This window comes from Chenopodium album, chromosome 8 (genome assembly GCF_948465745.1).
Source record: "Chenopodium album chromosome 8, dcCheAlbu1.1, whole genome shotgun sequence".
NCBI lineage: Eukaryota > Viridiplantae > Streptophyta > Magnoliopsida > Caryophyllales > Amaranthaceae > Chenopodium > Chenopodium album.
Genome location: NC_137841.1, coordinates 35,630,567 through 35,648,528, shown reverse-complemented (window position 1 = coordinate 35,648,528; position 17,962 = coordinate 35,630,567). Strand labels below are relative to the sequence as shown.

General features: G+C 37.3%; 1 long non-coding RNA gene across 1 annotated transcript; it reads right to left on the bottom strand.

Annotated features, from left to right (window-relative positions):
- Positions 1–3,110: 3,110 nt before the first annotated feature.
- Positions 3,111–5,911, bottom strand: LOC145556027 (uncharacterized). The gene is made up of 4 exons (XR_014091684.1): positions 5,483–5,911; positions 4,507–4,631; positions 3,486–3,580; positions 3,111–3,170 (listed from the first exon to the last, which is right to left on the bottom strand). It is a non-coding gene; the product is annotated as an uncharacterized LOC145556027 (long non-coding RNA).
- Between the last annotated feature and the right edge of the window lie 12,051 nt (positions 5,912–17,962).

The window sequence follows — 17,962 nt, the reverse complement described above, 5'->3', positions numbered from 1 at the left end:
GACACTTATATAGCTCCTTCCTTATGCTTAAAGAATCAATAAAAATTATTTGAACCATAATAAAATTTCTTTTCAATATTCCAAACATAATTAAACATGTAGTTTAATTAATCATGCCTTCTAACATGCCATAAATAAAAACGTGGTTCAAACACAACATGCCAAAATATAATTTTCCAATCCAAAAACATCACCAATAATTCATGCTTCGCAATTCAGTCACAAACACCATAAATTCACAATTCCATACATAGACCTTAGCATGATCCTACTTGTAATACGTACCTTGAGTACGTTATTAAAACTGCCACGACTAGTAGAAATTGCTTACTTCAAAGTCTCCTACACATTAGATCCATAATAGAGTATTAATATCCACTCTAAACAAATTTCCAGCAATATATATTATTTTAAAACCCCTCATAATTTAATTAGAATAAGCTGAAATTATATTTAAAACATCATAAATTAAGTCCCAATTAATGGGTAATTAATATTTCTTCAAGAAACATAATATCAAGTGTTCTACATAAAATTCCCGCACTTTATTATAATTAAAACTTGTTGTAATTAAGTTTTAAAACACTTAAAACAAAGGCCTACCCTATTATACATCATAATCCTTCAATAACTCATAAATCAAGAACCTAGGGTTTCAAAAATTAGGGCTTTTTATTTAAAACTAAATCTGAAAATTAATTAACACAATTACAATAACCAAACATCAAAATTAAATCTCCAAACTCATAATTTACAATTAGACTAAAGCCTAGATTTGTTTTGGGTAATAAATATTTTATTTTTAAAAAGAAAAACTTTTTTTTTGTTTTTTTCGAAAAACCGTGGCTACCGACAGCAGGCCGGCACCACTGCCGATGGTCGCCGCTGCTGCCAGCTGGTGGTCGGCGGCCCACCGGTGGTGGTGGTGGCTGCCGGTGGTGGTGGTGGCTGCCGGTGGTGGTTGTGCGCGGCAAGAAGGGTAAGGGAAGGAGAGAGAAAAAGAAAAAGAAAGAAGAAAATAAAGAGAAAAGGGAGAGAAGTTTACCTTGGGTTTTCTCCACTCTGGGCAAAGTTGAATTGCCTCATAATAGGGATATTTATACCCCTTCTCTATCACCCCCTTTTACCCTAAACTTTCCTCCTTTAGTTTTTCCTAATCCCTTCCCTACTAAAACTTGTTAAAAATCATAATTTCTTAAAATAAAACCCCAACTTCTATTAATTAATTAATTAAACAAACTTTCCTTTTGTAAAATATTCCCAATTTACATGGGATAAATAATTAAAACATCATAATTAAAAAGCTAGAATTATCTAAATACCCTTATAAAATATATATATATTAGATAAAATACGTATAAAAATACGGGGTATTACAATGGAGGTCATTTCGAATTCCCATTTTCATCAAATTAATACGAGCCTTTATTGTATCTTTTGTTTTTCCTTTAATATTCAACAATGTACCCAATATATTATCAGACACATTTTTTTCATTATGCATAACATCTAAATTATGTCGAATTAGCAGCTTTCTCCAGTAAGGCAATTGGTAAAAAATGCTTTTCTTGTTCCAACCATTCAAGCTCTTTGAGGAATCTCGCTCTTTTTTTCCGTTTTTTCCAGAAACCTTTCCAAACTGTTCTTGCTGAAATTGATTATAATAAGTCAAAATTTCATCCCCAGTTAAAGGAATTGGTGCACATTCTTTCTCTCTTGTGTTGTCAAATGACTTTCTATCCTTTCTCCATTTGTGGTTATTAGGTATCCAACGATGATGTAGTAAGTAACCACCTTTACTCGTTAATGAAGTGCGGTTAGTGTGCTTGTGACAAGAAGGACAAGCATATCGACCTTTAGTTGACCAACCAGACAAATCAGCAAGTGCTGGGAAGTCACTAATAGTCCACAAAAGCATCGCACGCATATTAAAATTCTGCTTAGAGTAAGCATCATATGTTTCTACCCCATTCTCCCAAAGATCCTTCAATTCCTTAATCAAAGGTTGAAGATATACATCGATATTTCTACCAGGACTTGAGAGACCAGGTATGAGTAAAGATAATAAAAAAGAATGTGGTTTCATGCATATCCAAGGAGGTAGAGTATAGGGAATCAAAACTACTGGCCAAATACTATGCTGTGAATTATCAAAAGGATGGAAACCATCACAAGCTAGTCCAAGTCTTACATTACGCGCATCACTAGCAAATGAAGGATATTCTTCATCAATTGATTTCCACGCAGAAGAATCGACAGGATGACTCATTTCCCCTTTTTTATCCACCCTTTCTTCCATATGCCACAAGATATCCTTGGTTGTTTTTCTTGACATGTATAACCTTTGTAGCCTAGATTTCAATGGAAAGTGTCGTAAAACCTTGTGTGGCACTTTGGCTCCTTTTGAAGGCCCAATATCAATATTTTTATACCTAGGAAAATCACAATTTGGACTTTTGTCTAACTTTGCATTTTCTTTCCAATACAAAACACAATCATTTTTACATGCATCAATTTTAACACTCAAGCCTTAAATTAGTAATCAGTTTTTTTGCCTCATAATAAGAATCTGGAAGGCTAGTTCCTCAGGCTTGGCATTGCAATTTCAATAGACTATCAAACGAACTATCACTCCAATTATTTAAGACTTTCAAGTGCAACAATTTAACAATATAAGACAACTTTGACATTGTAGTGCCACCAACTGTTAGGGGATCCTGATATTCATTCAACAAACGATAAAACTTTGCTGCCTCCTGTTTAGGTTCCTCATTATTGTTATTGGCATCCGCCTCATCTCGCCCTAAATGCATGCTTGACACTCCAAAAGCATCCTCCAACATGTTAACCTCGTTGTCATTATGTCCAGTCCCCTCTATGTCACTAATTTCACTTATGTGACCAGCATTAGAATGGTTTATAATTTCCCCATGTAGTTCCCAGGTAGTGTAATTCGCATACATTCCCCACTTTAATAAATCAAACCTCACATCACTCCTTTTTCTTACAGATTAGATTACGACATTTATCACAAGGACATCTAATTAAGGTTATATCATGAACTTCTGTGACATTTGAAATGCAAAGTTCAGAAATCCATCAACACCCTGCCTGTATTTGGGCAATGAATGATCACTAATTTTAATCCATTCCTTATCAAAAGCCATTCCCTAATTTCACATTGTAAGGAGGTTTAGAAGCATGTATATCATATCATATCTAAAACAATGTCATATCTGCAAAGTAAAAGAAAAAACATGGTCAATTTGCTTATTCACAAAAAAGTGAATGTACATTTATTAATATGAATTTATAAGATTAAGACTATTTTAAGAGACACCCAACATTAGACTTATTGGCCTAAGTCCAGCATAATTCATTTATATTTTTTAAATCTACGTAAGGTATTATTCATTATTCTTGTCAAATTCATATCAAACATTCCACATTTACGCTGAGACATAAGTAAAAAGTAACATATTTACCTTCACAAAACCAAAGTCTTATGCTAATATAACTGAACTCCTTTTCCTCAAAGCCAAATTCAATTCCCACCAAGTAGTTACAACGCTAATCAACACTGCAAAAAAAAAATAATAATAATAAAATAAAATAAAAAATAAATAAATAAATTGTTAATAATATTAAAAAGTCATATAATATGAACGGAGCTAAGAACGTATATAGATAGTAATAAGCTAGTGCCCATGTATAGCAAATAACCATAATAAATAAAAATAGGCTAGAACCCATGTAGCTAATAATAATAGGATAGTGCATATATTAATAAAATTCCCCATTTTCCTTTCCCCACCACATAGTCCACAATCCACATTATACAACGTAAAAATATTAATTACTCCACATAACTTTCCTTACTTTGCTAGAAGACTGTTGAGTAAGTATAAAACCATAGACATTAAACATCAAGTTTAGAGATGGCAGAAAACCACAATAGCTTTTCACAAGGTAGAAATCCAAATGAAGGCATATATCTTAAGGAATATCATATTGCATAATTAAGCATAAAATAAATTTGATAGTGGAATAAGTAAAGTAAAATTAAAATCATAGATATATATAATCTTATTACCAATACACAATACGTGTAGAAGACAAAGATTAATAACTCAAAGTTATTAAACAATTCCAATTTTTAATCTTAATCATGATAATGCATGTAAATATGAAAAGTGAACAATAAAAACCAACTATCTACCTGCTAATACCTGCTGTTATACAATGTTGATTGTATATCTTTTGTTATTTTTTTCCTTCTTTAGGGGTCTTTAGTTAAACTTCATTGTCATGAAAATTGTAGATACAATTTAATGATAGATATTCTTATTTAACAATATGGCCCTTTATTAATCAATATGAATCATCAGAGAACAGATCTCAAATGTATTACAATTTGTAACAAATTTCTTAAAGCCAAATGAACATATCATACTTTAAACTTTAACTAACCATACAACTTTAGTTTATTTAGCATTAAAGACTAACCGTTTACAGTCAGAGAGGTAATCAATTTCTATTATGCTACTTCAATCTCTTAGACCAGTGAAGTACGTGATCAAAACACTAAGCCTCGTCAACTGCTACTACTTGAGATCAAATATCACTGGTTCCTGAGATTAAATAATGCAAAGGAGGTTAGCTTACTCTGTACTCTAAGAAAGATAAACAAATAAAAAGGATTGTCAAGGGAATAAAAAAAAAAAAAAATCTTGTAGGTATCCAAATTTAAAATGAAGTATTTTTGGAAAGCCAAGATAAAACAAAAAATTGGAGGGGCTACATGTATATAAACTACAAAATAAGTTAAGAAGAGGTACTAAGCTTGTTCAAATTTCCCTTAAGTTGTCTACAATATGTCATTCTTGAACCTCAAACTTTTGAATTAAATAGGACTAAGTGACCGATAATATATCTGCCACAATTAACATGATCAAAATTAAACTCTTCCTTTACTTCCTCTTCTTAAGGAAAAGAATAAACTTAGAAAAAAGTTTGCCGTAGTGAAGTACAAGTAGAGTAGCAACCAACAAATATAAAAATGATAACTAAACAAAGAAATAGCACAAAGACCATAATACTTGAAACAATAACAACCAAATCAGACTCCATCAATACAAACCAAGAGGTTCTCTTCATAAGTGGCCAGTGCACAACAATCGATTTTCCGAGAAATGGTCTATAACTTCGTATATTATTAAATGACCAAGGGTTTCTATAATTTAGGAGGCAATATCATAACTTTTTTATTCCAATAACAAGTAATTATCAAACACCAAACCTCGAGTAATACTCAAGTATAGAACAAATTCAAAAACTAATTCTCAACAATACAGATCCAAATTTTTTTAAAAAAGTGAGTCAATTTAAGTCAAGAAAACTCAATCAAATTACACTAAATAGTTAGAAATACACACAAACTTTACAATATAATGAAATTGTTAAATAAATTCAAAATACTAACCGAAAACGCAAGGGCTAGCTAGAAGGAACATTCACCGGTAATATTCGAAATTTTGAACCATCTAGATTTTCACCCTCAATATTATCAAAACCCAAATGTTTCTACTGGTTTATGTGACTTCAAATTTTTTTTTCCTTATTAATGCAATAGAAAGATAGAGTTGCAGCGATGCGGTGAGAATTAGTGGCTATATTACTTTGCCGGAGAAGGAGAACGGTGGCGGGATGAAAGCGAAATAATGGCGGGTGAATGAGGGTAGGGTTTTACAATTAGGATTAGTAAAGTAAGACATTCTCTAAAAAGAAGCTTCTAGTCCACTAGTACAATCTTTTAAATTTTTACCTTTTTATTTTTTTATTTTTTGCTACAAAGATGTCGTTGTGGTATATTAATTGAATATTTAACAACAAAGCAAGTCGTTGCTATATTTTATACAATATATTGCAACAAAAAAAGTTGTTGTAAAAAATAGACCATGAATTAATTCAATCTCGCGCGTTGGCATGGTGTGGAGGGAAATGAAAATTTACCAACTGCAACGACATTATCGTTGCTAATAAGATTTTCAGCAACGACTACATTGTTGTTGCCAAACATTTGTTGCGATAAATGGATTTTCTTGTAGTGTCAACATGCGGGGTTGAGTCTTGATCGGTCGTGTTGTCCGTGGTCGGCACCTCCCCTCCGTCCTTCTAGACGGGATTATTTTGGGCCACCTTGGACGAAGGTGGCTCCAAGGGCTTAGAGTCCACACAAAGTACCTAGGGTTGTTCTCCTTTAGGTTACGCCGATGCAACTCGCGACCTTGCCTTGGCCGCCGATATTCTAAATGCCTAACCTTGCGAGCCTTGGATGGACGACTCATCATCCTTCAAAGCAAGCGTTGGCCGCTTGTTCGCAGGTCTAGGGGTAGCTGACTAAAAAGACAAGAAAAGGTTCAGTTAGAAACCTCCGTTCGAATAGCATTAAAGGAAAGAAGCATGAACATAAAGTCATTCGGAAAAAGTACATTAACAACCTGTCCGATTCGAATTGCAGTAAAGAACATACAATTCAAGTTCACTCAGCCAAGGTTGAAGTGTCAGCTAATTTACTAGTTGTTCGAGTAGGATTGTAGCAAGAGACCTACAATCTAAATTCACTCGGCTAGAAGTGAAATACATGCAGTGACCGACTCAAATTAAAAGCATTGTCCATTGAAGCATAGCAAGTCAGACGCAACAAAAAAAAAAGAAGATAAAGACCAAAGTTTAATTCAAAGAGAACATCCGTACCCCCTTTGCCGCCTCATATTGAGATCGCATGAGCTTGTAGCGCTCTATGTTGAACTCTTTCATGTCCATCTTACCATTCTAGGCTAGATCAAGATGAGACATGGATTTCTCTGTTACAAACAAAAGAAAAAGAGTTATAAGAATTTTCTAAGTAAAAGCATAGTTAATGATGCATGATGAAAAATTCAACCTTGAGGATAGTTTCCGAGCAGGCTGATTGAGGACATGGACAAGAGATCCCTTAACCAATTCATCAAGGGCATCCACCTAGGAATAAAAAGGTACTCGGCGTCCCTCTCTAAATTCTCGCTTGACCCTGAAATAGTCGAGTTGATTAACATTGTCCGGGTGAATTGGGGGGCGAGTCGGCCGCTGATCCCCTCGTCCAAGCTAAACGGGAGAGGATTTGAAATTGTTCATCTTTTTGTTGAACTCCTTGTCTCCCGTCTTTATGAGGTAGAACCTCTTCTTCCAGTCACACCTCTTGGACGGCTTGTGCAGACACACCATGAACTCTTGCTGGGTGCTCAAGATAAACCACCAATCCGAGACGGCGTCCACCTTCACAATGTTGTGCATGGCGCAGAAGACTGGAAAGTTAGGGGTGAAGCTCATCCTTAAACAGGTCACCAAGTATCCAAAAATATTAGCCCAGCTGTTCGGCGCAAGCTAGACCATGGTAATTTGATATTCGTCTAGCAGCTCAAAAACAAATGGGTGAAGAGGGAAGCAGAGACCAACCTCAAGGGCCGCCCTATATACAGTAAAGCCTCGGCGGATGATCCTAGGGTTGTCCGAGGCAGCAGCAGACCTAGAGGTCTAAGGAGGACTTATCCGAAAGCCCTCCCCCAGCATGAGGAATTCCCTCCATTCCTCCAACCGCTCATTGAGGTAACTCAAGGCTACGTCCCTAATCATACAGTCGTAGGGGCTGTTAAAGTCATTTTCTTCTTCCTCTGCTTCGATAACAGCATTTTCAGCCTGTTGTTCAACCGGCTGAGGTTCAGGGGCCCTTGCTGAACTAAAGTCTTGAGAAAAGACCTTGTCCAGCTCATCCGCCTCAGCGAAACTTTCCCCAATTGAGCCCTGCCTTAGCTTTGCCGGTCCTGGTTCCTCGGGCACTAAAGGGGCCTTGCCTTTGTCTTTTGCCCTAACCCCAAAACTATGACTTCCAAATGGAACGGGGTGGGGGGAGTCGGTGGGCTCGACAATCACTATGCCGACCCTAGGTCTTGCCGGCCTGAGAGCTTGAGAGAAGGGGGGAGCAAGAGTTCGCCAGGCCTCAATATAAGGGTCGGGCTAATTTTGGTATAGTGCCTGAGCAGCCGCCGAAAACTGTGGCCGACTCTGGCCAGATAGAATACGGTGGTGGTGCAATGACTGCTCGGGCCGATTTTGGTTAGGTTGACCTATGACTGTTTTAGGAGGAAAACGAGGCAAAGAAGTCAGTAACTCGTTCGCTCCAAGGATCGAGTTAGCAAATAAAGCGCGGGTTACACTCGGACCCCTCCCAGAAGTGGAGGTGCCCAATTAATTCTAGCGTTCTTCAAAAGAGGTGATCACTTCTGTTTGGGGGTAAAAATACCCCCTATATATGTGGATCAATGCCACCTCGACACGTGTCCGCAAGCTCAGCGCTCAATGAGCCAATTAGAGCATGACACGTGTCACTCAATGATAGAAGGGTGAAAATGGGCTCTAAGTCCACAACCCTAGAAATCGTAAAACGGTGGGAAGCCAATCTACTTAGGTTAAATAACCTAAGAGGCACATATCTCAATGCTCTATAAATACTGATTATTACATCAGTTTTAGAGGATCGAATTCTCTCTCCAAGGGCAATGCCCCCCACATTTACTCTCCCTTCTCTCTACTTTCTCTCTCTAAAATACATTATTTCGGTCACTGACTTGATCGTCGGAGGCGGACCTCCGGCCCCCCCGGGGTTCGTTATTTTGCAGGTGATCGGGCCGTTCGAGTGTTGCATTGCGGATCTGTCTCCCGCGGGACGTACACGCCCTCCACTCGGGTACGTACAAAAAACCCCCAAAACATTTGGCACCGTCTGTGGGGAGACACATCTTTAATGGCACAACGGTTGTGGATCACCGACTCAGAGAGGAGCCTCCTTTGGGAGGCAGCAGGCGTCATGAGGCTGGATGTCAAGTACAGCAGGCGTCATGAGGCCGGATGTCAAGTACAGCAGGCGTCATTAGGCTTAATGTGGAGAGTCAGGCGGCCAAAAAGGCCTGTTAGACTAAGTCATGCATCTTTTATTCTCTCAATAGAAGGTTAAAAGGCAATGTCGTTTGATCTAAGTTGGAGGATGATACATTAGGAGTGAGACGGCTAAATTGGCCAACTCCACTATTTTTAACCAATTCATTTAATGAGTTGGCCGCATGCTACGCAGCCAGATATATACAGACGGTAGCCGCATGTTACTTTATCTATATATTCCACTAGTTTTGACAACTAATGGAACGAGCTTATTCATCTTTTGTTAAAAAGAGAAATAAGAATTTAATGGTTTTTTAATTAAACCAACTAGGTGTTGTTATGCACTATCACATGCGGCCAAAACATCCATCCTTCACTTTACACTCAAGTGGCATTTTATTATAATGATGAGCTAGCCCACCTTATAATTTGCATGAAAGCTTGGTGGAAAAAGTTGCCAGGTGGCAATAAACTATCAAATGGGGATTAGCTACGTACTCCACTTGTTTTAATAAGGTTCCCCTTTATTATTCTCATGCATTATATAGGGAAGTAATAAGCAGAGAGTTTTCTAGCTTGAGTTCTCAAGCATGAAATTAATATATAAGAGGCGGCAGCCGTATGTAATTAACCAAGCGTCTGGTGGTTATTCATTCTCAAACAGCTAGCTAGCTTACTCTTCCCATTTGTCATTTTTCATATTTATATATGTGAAAGATTTTGAAGAGTAATATCCTATTAACAAGGGTATACAAGCGGCATCATCTTGATGTCAGATCATCATCACACAAAATTATTCATATATATTGATATATAAAGAGCCGCATGCATATAGCATTTGTGGGGGAGATCGAGAGCCGCTCATTCATGAAAAGTGGAGCTTCATCTCCATAGCCGGCACCTAATCATCTTGATGGCTCATCATTTAAGAATGAGCACAAGCGGCCAAACGTCTTTCTTATGTTAGCATACACAAGCGGCACGCAACCGTAGGCAGTTCAACTTAACTATTATGCAGGCGGCATGGGGAAGCTTTGCTCCTATGGTGTCAACCAGTGATTGCTAGAAACGGTGGCAGCCGATCAGAGCCATGATCGGTGCCTCAATTAAACGGCTACCATGGCTGCATTGAGCTTCAATTTATCCCGGCTGTAAGGGCAGCCTTTGACAAGGGAATAAACGCGTCGTCAATTGTCTATCCCTAGATCAAATACAATTTATACAACCTAAACAAACCTAATGCGAGTATAAGGCAAGCATAGGGGTCGAACCACAGAGAACGGTAAACACCACCAAATGTTATCGACAATTAAGCTAGTCCGGAATAGGAGATAAATAAACTAAAGTCTAAAGATGCTAAAACAAGAAATAAAACATTAAGGCACCAAGGGAAATGGGTAGGTGAAGTTGACGCTTGACCATATAATAACAAAGTAGCATATCAATGGTAAACTAAACATGCATGAATATCGAAGTAAAGGGTCCAATCTAGCTGCCTTCCGGGGTCCATTGGCTTCTCCTAACATAGCCTCTATGTTTCCACATTAGAACCATAAACTAGGAGGTACTATTAAATAACAATCGATAGTAATGAATCTCAACTAAGTCAACTTCCGTTACTTGTTAGTAAAGACTCATCTTTGATCAACTAACAATGTGCACTTGCAAGAAAGACCAAAGAATATCAAGCATGCAAAGACTTTAATCACCATTAACATAACCCCAACATTAAAAGTATGAACAATTAGCAACTACACCATCTCCACACCCTTGGCTAGGTGACTACTCACAAATCATGTTGAAAACAATATCAATCATCAAATCAATAAGCATCAACATGATTAATAAGCAAAGAAAAAAAATAAAAGCAAATAAACAAAATCAAGAACAAAGGTAAAGAGAAAGAGTAAGAGATTTCTCATTAATTGAAGATGAAGGTCTACAAAGGATTGAACAAGCTCCTTCTTCAAGATCCAAGTTCATTAATGAAGAAAACCACACTTTCTCTCTCTACCAATGAAGACTAATCCTAACCTAACCTAAAACTAATTAGAGAGAAGAATAGATAGTTATTGAATGTCTTTTTTAATTACCCCAAAAATGGGTATTTATACTAACTTAATAAAACTAGGGAAAATAGAAAAAGAAAAGAAAATAAAATAAATTAAAAAGGAAAAGTAAAAAAAAAAAGAAAACCAAAATAAAAATAAAAATAAAAGAAAGAAAATAAGAAAAGAGAAAAGAAAACAAAATAAAAATAAAGGAAAAACAAAATAAAACCCCAAAACCAAAAAAAAAATCAGCTACTCCCCTTCTCTTCGATCCTCATGGCTGCTTCAATATCAACACCACCGAACAACCATCATCAATGGCTCAAAATCATCACCGACATCTTCATCAACCAGCAATCAATCAAGGTCGTTCAATTTTCATTAAAACTCGCGTGAGAAGCTCGTGATGTGGTTCGGTCGAACCACGGGTTGGTGCGGCCGAACTACGGGGTTGGTTCGGTCGAACCATGGGTATGTTCGACCACTCCTCTTCGAATAACAAAACCCCCAAAGTCTCTGACTCGAAGTTCGGCCGAACCCTCAACGGTTTGCTCGAACTTGATTAATTCGCTAATTGCTCTGATTTTTCCTTAATTGAGGGGTAGATTGGTAGCTTAATTGGTGCTGGTTGTTGACGGTGGTGTTGGTGAGGGGCTGCTGTGGTGATTTTGGTTTGGTTTGGATTGTGGTGGTGCGGATTGGAGCATGGGAAAGGAATGCGTGGCTGGAGGTTTGGTGGGCTGCTAGGTGTTGGTGTTGTTTGGTGGCTGCTAGGTGTGCGACTGCTGTAATTGGTTGAGGGAGGTTGATTGCGGTGGTAGTTGAAGGTGGGTCAGGGCTGCTAGATGCGGTTTGTGGGTGCTGGTGGTGATGTGCGGTGGCTGGACAGCAATGGTGGAGGTATGTGTGAAAGTTCGAGGGAGCAGGGGAGTTTAGTGTTGCGAGGTGGTGCTGTGAGGGTGGCAGCAGGTGTAGGGCTGCTGTTGTTGCAGTTTTGTTGTTGCTGCTGGTGTGAGAATAGGGGGTTAACTGGTGGTGAGTGGTGTTGTGTGGCTGTTGTTGGTGGTTGTGGGCTGGTGCGTTGATTGGGTGGCAGCAGGGGAGTAGGGGAGTGAGGTGTTGGTGTGTTGTGTTGGTGAGGGGCTGCTGTGGTCAGGTGCAGTGGGTTGTTGTGTTGCAGGCTGGTTTGGGCTGTGGTGGTGTTTGATTGGTGGCAGCAAGGGAGAAGCAGAGGATTGTGTTTTGGTTGAGTTATGGTGTAGGGTAAGGTGCGGTGGAGTGTAGGATAAGGGGCTAGCAAAGAGGTAGCACAACACAGTTTGCTTTGCTCAAAATTTTGTGCCTCGAACCTCGGACCTTGAACCTGATTTGGACTTGAAAATCGAGTATCAACCTGAACACCAAAAACACGAGGGTATTACTAAGAGATAAAATAAAATAAAATAAAATAAAGGTAAAATAAAGTAAAATAAAATAAGATAAATAACACTAAACTAATAAAAATTAAATAAAACTATACAAGTAAAGAAAGTGAAATAAAATAGACTCAAAACTAATTAAAATAAATAAAAGTAAACTAGAAAACTTTCAAGGAAAAATAAAGAACGAAAAATAACAAATCAAAAGCAAATAAAATACGAAAATAAACTAAAAACTACGAAAAGAACTAAAACACGACAAAATTACCAAAATAAACTAGAAACTTTATTAAAGAGAAAACAAAAGAAAGAAAGGGAAAATAAGATAAAATAAACACGAAAATGACTCTAAAATTACTCCGTAAGAGTGACATAAATGTCACTCATCAAATTCCCCCAAGCTAAACCTTTGCTCGTCCTCGATCAAAGCTAAGGCAAAAGAGAACAAGATGGAATTATTGAAAGCAAAAGAAACAAAATAGAAACAAAGAGAAAGAATGTACACTAACTCACTATCGTAGGAATCACGGTTGTTTTTAGCTACAACAAGCCCTTAAAACCCCAAAGTCGCCTATGAGGACGAGTGAGGTCTCGTGAGGGTTTCCTAAGAGCTTACCCCACAACTCTCGACAAAAACCAAGGCAAGCCAACAAAAAGAAAAAAAGAAAAGAAACACGAAGAGAGAAAGCAAAACACAAGTTCATATGCGGACAAGAGATAACGACAAGTACTAATGGATGCAAACCTTTCTAAATGGACAAATGTATGCACGTTCCAAGATGTCAATGGTTGATTGAAACATAACACATGCTAAGCATAGAGAACTACTTAGGACTCAATCCACCCTAGCCCCAACCAATCGGGCCACGTTCTCTCCACTAGCTTCAAATCAACCCTTAAACTAGCTTCTCAAGATTCCACGAAGGAACCGGAAAAAGATAAAGAAATGAAAAACTTTGAGAAGGTAATCCCGACGTCTCAACTATGCATACTCTTTCCATAGGTTTGAAGTCTATCTCCCTCCACCATTCTTTTGACCTAACCCACTAGAGTCTAAGGGTCTTTTTATTGGTTGTAACGTAAGGCTAAGGGTTAAGGAGGGGTAAAAATTTAAAATTTGGTGATAATTCTTAAGTGAAGCAAAAAGTGCGGCCGACACTCAAAAATAACTCAAGAATTCACTAAATATCAAGCAAAAATACCACTAATGCCATTCCCCCAAGCTTATTCAACACAAACACACAATATTCCCCCCCAAGCTTGAACAAAGCATTGTCCTCAATGCTTAAACTAGGGAAGAAAATGAAACTATCGAAAATATTTTTGTTGTTTTGGTTCTCTTTCAATTTTTTTTTTTTTTATTCATTGTCCTTGCCCTTTTTTTTTTAATTTTGGACGGCTTTTTCTTGAAACTTCACTTGATTTTCATAAATTTGCATCATTCTTTACAAGCTCAACTCTAACCAAATCTCAAAGTGCTTCTTGTTTATGATCAACAACTCAAAACTCAAACCTCACATGCCAATGCTTCACTATCTAAAAGGGTTGGTAAACATAGGTCATTAGGTTTGTAACATGGTTTAAACAAAAGCGGGAAACATAAGCTCAAATTGGTTAGCAAGTTGGTTTATGCAAAATACAAAATCAAATTTGTAACAAAACAAAAAGAAGATAAAGAAAAAAAATGAGAAAGAAGTGCCCTTTTCCTCCCCTAGAGTGCTTCGGTCACGATCTTGGGAGCTATAAGTCAAAACAAGGATCAAGACATGCATAGCTAAGGATCCAAATGCGCCACACAACAAAGTGATGAAGGCTAGAACAATGTTACCTCACACGGGATTATAACTAAGCAAATACCAACTAAGGGTGCCAAATCCACTATAGAGAGCAACACCATCTTACCACATACTCGTGAACTAGGGCTTCATGGATTCCTAAAAGTTCTTAACCCGGCTACCTTAGCATGTAATATTCTAGAGTCAACCAATGACACTCTCAAATCGTGCACACATTAACCACTTAGGAAGAAAGGCATTCAAGAGTAAACAAATCCAAAAGATATAATGTCCAATTAAGAACAAACAAAACACAATTTTGCTAAACTTGCCTTGAAGTAAACAAAAATCTTTTTGGATTTTCCAAAAGCATAAAAAACATGGAAATGCATATACTCACGTGCATGGCATATATGAATCAACATCCCACCAAACATGATAGAATACCCTCCCCCAAGCTTGAATGAAACCAAGCTTTCAAATCATAAACAATGAAACCAAGGAGGGGAATACAAGGAAAAATTAATCCAACATTACCAACACATGATCTTCAAGTCACAATAAGTAAGAGAGAGAGGGAAAATAAGGATATTACCGGATATGGGATAAATGCAAAATCACACAAAAAAACCGAAATAACCTCATATGAGCCATAATCTCTACAAATAAGGCTTGAATTCCACATGATAGGTAAGTTGAGGCACATCTCCTTGATTCTTGATCATCACCAATGCGCAAGAGTATATGAAGTTGTGTACCTAGAAAGGAACACAAACACGTCCATGTGAGAAAATCTAATCTAAAAACAAAAGAAAATGAAAGCAATAAAACACTAGTTACTTCCCGTAAAGGCTTGTTTAACGTCCAAGCGAGACCGCTCTAGGAAATAATAACTCAACGCACGCAAGAGCTTGTTAAATGCACTACTACACATTTCATGGGGGTGTAAATAGGCAAATGACGGAATAAGAACGTGCAACAAAATCATTGCACGCAAGTGAAGAGGGAGATGCCAAAAGAAAGAAGAAGAAGGATCGAAAGGAAACTCAAGAAAGTAAGAAGTAGAAGAAGGAAAAGAATAGTGGAAAGAAAAGGAAAAAGGCAAATCCTCATCACATAATTTTTGGTTGACAAAATTCCTCTCTTCCTCAATGATGATCCATAGAGGGCGGCTTCCCAATAGGTTGTTTGAGATAGGAAGGGACAGAAGTAGGGTAAGGAAGGATGTGGTCGAACCTTAGAGAAAAAGGGGTATGAGAAACGGGAAAAGGGGTAGCTACTCCCTCACCACAAGGTCTCACATCGCCAATGAGGGCATGAAAATCAATCATAGCATCCTCAAATGAAGGGCACTCACGATCTACACCTCCCTCAAGCTCAAAAACTCCGAGGGAGTCAACCTTATCCTCCTTTTCACCACAATAGACAACCTTTCCTTCAACTATCTCAAAACCCAAGGTCCCAAAATCGTGCATGAATGGAGGTAGATTCATCTCAAACTCATCTAAGTCCCAAGAAGAGTTCTCGATGAAATCATCCAATAATCTATAAGTCCTCATATGACTCTCGAAAAATATTTGGGACATTACCTCAAAAGAGTCTATATACTCATAGATTGAAGGGTCACAAACAAACACTTGAGACTCATCAAGATGGGAAGAAGGATTAGGATTTTCAAAATCAACACTCTTTTCATTTTCAACTCCTTCACCATCACTCGAATGCTCTCTAATGGGATCCTCACTCATATGGGGAAGAGAAGAAGAAGGAAGGGCATTTTCTTGAGAGTTGGCTAGTTGGAGAATTTGGCTCTCAAGCATCTTCATTCTAGCTTCCGTCTCCCTATTCTCAACTTCCCTCATCTCGTTATACTTCTCCATCATCTCCATTATCTTCATTATCTTCTCTTCCTTCAAACTTTCCATAGAATTACCCTCATAAAAGGACTCATTAGAAGCATAAGGGAAATCATTTGAAGCCATGTAAGAACAAGATGATGAGGAGGAAGGATCATTCACATTATAGACATGAGCATCATCATATTGGGGAGAGGGGGCATAATCAAGCAAACGAGATTCATCATCAACAATAGGAGATAGAGAGTTGAAATCACTTGTACTAGGTTCACAAATAGGATCACAAGACAAATCATGGGGATGCATGCCACTAATAAAACTATTATCACATTAAGAATCAAAATTAGCAACATTACATGCCCTATTGCGTACTTCCTTAGCAAACCGTACAAAAAAGTTCTAAGCACTATGAACCGAAAATGCTTGAAATTCGCCATTAAACCTACTTTCAACTTCATATCTCGTTTGTCCATTCATGCCATAGTAACAAATCTCACAAGCTTCACAAGGATTACAACCATTATAGTTCAAAAACCCCACAAGTCTATGGAAGTAGACATAAAAAGGCTCATCATCATATTGAGGAAAAGAAAAATGTGCCATTTTTCAAAAACGAAACAAAGAGAACAAAAACAAATCAAAAGAAAATATATACAATGGACTAGTCTCAATAAGATAACATAACGGTAATGGAAGCCGTTCCCCGGCAACGGCGCCAATTAGACAAGGGAATAAACGCGTCGTCAACTGTCTATCCCTAGATCAAATACAATTTATACAACCTAAACAAACCTAATACGAGTATAAGGGAAGCATAGGGGTCAAACCACAGAGAACGGTAAACACCACAAAATGTTATCGACAATTAAGCTAGTCCGGAATAGGAGATAAATAAACTAAAGTCTAAAGATGCTAAAACAAGAAATAAAACATTAAGGCACCAAGGGAAATGGGTAGGTGAAGTTGACGCTTGACCATACAATAACAAAGTAGCATATCAATGGTAAACTAAACATGCATGAATATCGAAGTAAAGGGTCCAATCTAGCCGCCTTCCGGGGTCAATTGGCTTCTCCTAACATATCCTATATGTTTCCACATTAGAACCATATACTAGGAGGTATTATTAAATAACAATCGATAGTAATGAATCTCAACTAAGTCAACTTCCGTTACTTGTTAGTAAAGACTCATCTTTGATCAACTAACAATGTGCACTTGCAAGAAAGACCAAAGAATATCAAGCATGCAAAGACTTTAATCACCATTAACATGACCCCAACATTAAAAGCATGAACAATTAGCAACTACACCATCCCCACACCCTTGGCTAGGTGACTACTCACAAATCATGTTGAAAACAATATCAATCATCAAATCAATAAGCATCAACATGATTAATAAGCAAAGAAGAAAAATAAAAGCAAATAAAACAAATCAAGAACAAAGGTAAAGAGAAAGAGTAAGAGATTGCTCATTAATTGAAGATGAAGGTCTACAAAGGATTGAACAAGCTCCTTCTTCAAGATCCAAGTTCATTAATGAAGAAAACCACACTTTCTCTCTCTACCAATGAAGACTAATCCTAACCTAACCTAAAACTAATTAGAGAGAAGAATAGATAGTTATTGAATGTATTTTTTAATTACCCCAAAAATGGATATTTATACTAACTTAATAAAACTAGGGAAAATAGAAAAAGAAAAGAAAATAAAATAAATTAAAAAGGAAAAGTAAAAAAAAAAAAGAAAACCAAAATAAAAATAAAAATAAAAGAAAGAAAATAAGAAAAGAGAAAAGAAAACAAAATAAAAATAAAGGAAAAACAAAATAAAACCCCAAAACCAAAAAAAAAACATCAGCTACTCCCCTTCTCTTCGATCCTC